Here is a 5,455-nt window from a genome sequence, read left to right on the forward strand (position 1 = left end):
AATGTCAAATCCATTCTGCTGCACGGATCAGAAACATGGAAAACCATTAAATTACTGCATACTCACTAAACTACAGACATTCGTAAACCGTTGCCTCCGTCGGGTCCTAGGAGTCTACTGGCCAGATACCATCACCAATGCCAACCTGTGGGAACTCACCAAACAAGAACCAGTGGAACTGCAAATCAGGAGAAGTGGAGTTGGATAGGCCACACACTCAGAAAACCCCAAAAATCAATCACCAAACAGGCACTAGCATGGAACCAACAGGGAAAAAGAAACAGAGGGAGACCAAGAACAACCTGGAGAAGAAGCACGGAACAGGAGATGAGGTCTGAGGGGCTGTCATGGCAACAACTTGACCGAAGGGCACAAGACCGGAATGGATGGAAGGCTTTCGTTGGCGGCCTATGTTCCTCAGGGAATACTAAGGCCTAAGTAAGTAAGTACAGCTTCTGGTCCACCTGTAACACCAGCGTAAAGTCAGGTAAGGCCTTCAAAATAAAAGCACAGCACGGTAGGCATTCAAAGTATTTCCACCAGCACTCCACCTTTTCCCTTATTTTCCGGAACACTTAACCCATATTTTCAAATGCAAATGTTGACAAGTATGATTGAAACTTGCTCAATTTGTTTTGGGTTACACAGCAACTTTTTGAGAGGGATTGTTACAACCACAAATATTACAGCTGATGCAGACTAAAGTAATTTTGCTGGCTAATACATGAAATGCTGTACTTTCAGCATTTTCTGTCTGCTGCACTGTTTCTACTGTGCCTGAAAGATTCTTACCTTTAGGAAGACAACTAGGCATAGATGTACAGTACAGGCCAAAAGTTTGGACACACCTTCTCCTCATTCAATGTTTTCTTCATTTCCATGACTATTTACATTGTGGATTGTCACATCAAAAACTATGAATGAACACATGTGGAGTTATGTACTTAGCAAAAACAGGTGAAATAACTGAAAACATGTTTTACATTCTACTTTCTTCAAAATAGCCACCCTTTGCTCTGATTACTGCTTTGCACACTCTTGGCATTCTCTCCATGAGCTTCAAGAGGTACTTTTGACCCAGCAGATTTGCTCACATTTTCAAGTAGACCCATAATAAATTCATAAAAGAAGCAAACTTCATGAATGTTTTTTGTGACCAACAAGTATGTGCTCCAATCACTCTATCACAAAAAAAATAAAAGAGTTGTAGAAATGATTGGAAACTCAAGACAGCCATGACATTATGTTCTTTACAAGTGTATGTAAACTTTTGACCATGACTGTATATATACACTCTCTAAAGAACTGGCTAAAGAACAGCTTCTTCCCCAGGGCCATAACCATCCTGAACGGACTGCCCCATTGTCCCTCATAACTGCCTTCTCTTCGGTGCAATAACCCATTCCACCAACCACCCTGTTTTTGTTTTTTTCATGTATATATTCATTTCACACCATAATCATTGCACTTCTACATTTTTTATATTTTTATATATTTGCACATTGTTTTTCTAGCATGCACACATCGCACTGTATGGAATGGCCTCAATCTCGTTACCTTGCGTAATGACAATAAAGCTGATTCTGATTCTGATTGATTCTATTGGTTTATTACCTGCATTGCCCCCCCCCCCGAAAACATCACACATTTAACATGAAACAAGCCTTTTAAAAAGAAAACCAAACTTTTAGGTAACAAATAGTTTGAAAAACAATACAGTAGAATGTAGGGTTGTCCCGATAACAATATTTTAGTACCGGTATCAAAATGTATTTCGATACTTTTCCAAATAAAGGGGACCACTAAAAATTGCATTATTGGCTTTATTTTAACAAAAAATCTTAAGGTACATTAAACATATGTTTATTATTGCAATTTAGTCCTTAAATAAAATAGTGAACATACTAGACAACTTGTCTTTTAGTAGTAAGTAAACAAAGACTCCTAATTAGTCTGCTGATTTCAAGCTTCAAGAGGTAGTCACCTGAATTGGTTTTCACTTCACAGGTGTGCTTGAAGCTCATGGAGAGAATGCCAAGAGAGTGGCTATTTTGAAGAAACTAGAATATAAAACATGTTTTCAGTTATTTCACCTTTTTTTGTTAAGTACATAACTCATACTTGCCAACCCTCCCGGATTTTCCGGGAGACTCCCGAAATTCAGCGCCTCTCCCGAAAACCTCCCGGGACAAATTTTCTCCCGAAAATCTCCCGAAATTCAGGCGGACTCAGGTCCATGAGGACCTGAGTCCGCTAACCCACAACATAAACAGCATACCTGCCCAATCACGTTATAACTGTAGAATGATGGAGGGCGAGTTCTTGGTTTCTTATGTGGGCTTATTGTTGGGCAGTTTCATTAACGTCCTCCCAGCGCGGTAACAACACACAACAACAGCAGTCACGTTTTTGTATACCGTAAAGCAGTTCGTCTGCCGTAAACAGCAATGTTGTGACACTCTTAAACAGGACAATACTGCCATCTAGTGCATTTGATGAAAGCACTTTTGTGCGTGCCACACAGAATGCATCATCAGAGGTGTTCAGCATGGTTCGAAAAATAGTGACAGAATAGAACAAGGATGGACAATTCAACCCTTAACTCAACAATGAGTAGATGAGTGTTATGTGTGTGTATATGTGTAACTAAATGAACACTGAAATTCAAGTATTTATATATATATATATATATATATATATATAATAAAATATATATATAAAATAAAATACATATATATATATATATATATATATATATATATATATATATATATATATATATATATATATATAGCTAGAATTCACTGAACGTCAAGTATTTCTTATATATATATATGTACATACCTGCCAACTTTTGAAATCAGAAAAACCTAGTAGCCAGGGTCCAAGGGCCGCAGGCCCCGGTAGGTCCAGGACAAAGTCCTGGTGGAGGGTTCAGGGCTTCGCCCCCCGACGCAAAATGATTATTAGGATTCAGACAGGATAAAATGTTGCTAAAACCATCACTTTTCTATCAGTCACAGTGACTTTTCAAAACAAAAATATTACAGCAAAAATCATATGGGTTGATTGACATGTTTATTCTGTAAGCTAACTTCAATAGTTTGAAATTATTTTGACAGTTAATGCCAGTTATCCTGTCAACCTTTCACAAGACTTCAATTTGTAATTGAAAGTATAAACAGTATAAACACTTTTTACAGTAAACAAATGGTAAAACAGTACTAAACAATTCCATTAAAAAAAAAATTGGTGTCATTATTAACTTTCTGTCCAAGCTTGTATAATCTACTGCCTTGTTCAATTGTCAAAAATATTCTGTGCCTAAAATTCACATTTCTATCACAATTATCATACTGTAAACATGGTAAGCTAACTTCATTAAAATTAATAGTCCTGTCAATAGCATGGAATTACAATTCAAATGTAGTTTTTTTGTAAGCCTTTCAAAAGAATTCAAAATATGAAAAATGAATGAAAATTAATTTAAGCCATCAGACACTTGAAAAGTGGCACATCACATCTCTAATGTAATCATTTGAACTTTTCAACAGAAATAGCACTGCAAAAATATTAAGGACATACTTCTGTATTTTGGTAGTTATGCTGTCAACATTTAACAAGATTTCTTCAACTTGGACTTGAAAGCATAAATAGTATAAACACTTTTAACAGTATAACAGTACTAAACAATTCCAATTGATAACATTGGTGTCATTACCTTTTTGTGGCTAAAATCCAAATTTATTCTATCAGATTGATCATACTGCAAAAATGATATGGTAACTTTATGATAAGTTTACTTGAAGTGGCATAAAACACTGAAAGTGATTGTTCCTATAACCCCTTTGTTTCAAATGTTTGTTCCACTTGTGGCAGTCGGGCACCAGCATACCGTCTTTGACAACTTGAAGTGGCATAAAACACTGAAAGTGATTGTTCCTATAACCCCTTTGTTTTAAATGTTTTATGCCACTTCAAGTTGTCAAAGACGTGCTGTGAAATACAGCCGACAGGATTGCACACCAAACACGAAGCAAGGCCAAAGCGCATGCATGGTGCAGGAGAACAAAGGACTTCTTTCATTTAAGGTTTGTGATAAACCATCAAACTCATTCGTTAAAAGGACTCTATAGTAATATAACGTGAGTTTTTCTGGACATTATCATGCAAGAAAAGTTTATTTTTGGGACCGCGATCACCGCGTAATGATTTTTAAAGGTTGCATTACAAACATTTAACTGTCCCATGTGATCAGCCAGTGCGATTGGAAGTCCATGCTCAATTATTGCCTCCGTAAATAAAACTTCGGCATTTATCACATCCAAAGAATCTGTTTGGGCGAAGAAAAACGTTGAAAGTTTTCCACTTGTATCGCTAGCAACGGCATTAGACTTGTGTTTTTTTGTCCCAACGTGGTCTTTTACATCGCTAATTCCTCCGTGTCTGATCGAAAAATCTTGTCTGCACAAGGTGCAATTCGCGTAGTTTTCACCCTTTTTTTTTTTTAAATTAATGAAAAACCGTATTTTTTTATCACTGCAACCGTAACCCGGAATAGGTTGATGAAAACCGTACTAATTACGGGAAAACCGGAGTAGTTGGCAGGTATGTATGTATATATATATATATATATATATATATGTATATATATATATATATATGGTGAATTCTAGCTGTAAATATACTCCTCCCCTTTCAGCCACGCCCCCGTCCCACCCCGACCACAAACACCCCCACCCCCCGAAATCGGAGGTCTCAAGGTTGGCAAGTATGACATAACTCCACATGTGTTCATTCATAGTTTTGATGTGACAATCTACAATGTAAATAGTCATGAAAATAAAGAAAACACATTGAATGACGAGAAGGTGTGTCCAAACGTTTGGCCTGTACTGTATGCATACTTGCCAACCTTGAGACCTCCGAATTCGGAGGTTTGTCATTCTTGTTTGGTGTGGGTTCACAGTGTGGCGCATATTTGTAACAGTGTTACAGTTGTTTATACGGCCACCCTCAGTGTGACCTGTATGGCTGTTGATCAAGTATGCTTCGCATTCACTTCTGTGTGTAAAAGTCACATATATTATGTGACTGGGCCGGCACGCTGTTTGTATGGAGGAAAAGCGGACATGACGACATGTTGTAGAGGACGTTAAAGGCAGTGCCTGTAAGGCACGCTCCTAATATTGTTGTCCGGGTGGAAATCGGGAGAAATTTGGGAGAATGGTTGCCCCGGGAGATTTTCGGGAGGGGCACTGAAATTCGGGAGTCTCCTGGGAAAATCAGGAGGGTTGGCAAGTATGACTGTATGCTTTTCAAAAATTCATGTTATTTGTTTAGAATTAACTACTTTTATTTGGGTTCTGTGTTTGAAAGAAGTTGCCCCGAGCTTTTTTTTGCTTTAAAAGCAGTTTAATGAGCCAATAAATAATCACATACAAGACAACAGCAG

This window comes from Nerophis lumbriciformis, linkage group LG38 (genome assembly GCF_033978685.3).
Source record: "Nerophis lumbriciformis linkage group LG38, RoL_Nlum_v2.1, whole genome shotgun sequence".
Lineage (NCBI taxonomy): Eukaryota > Metazoa > Chordata > Actinopteri > Syngnathiformes > Syngnathidae > Nerophis > Nerophis lumbriciformis.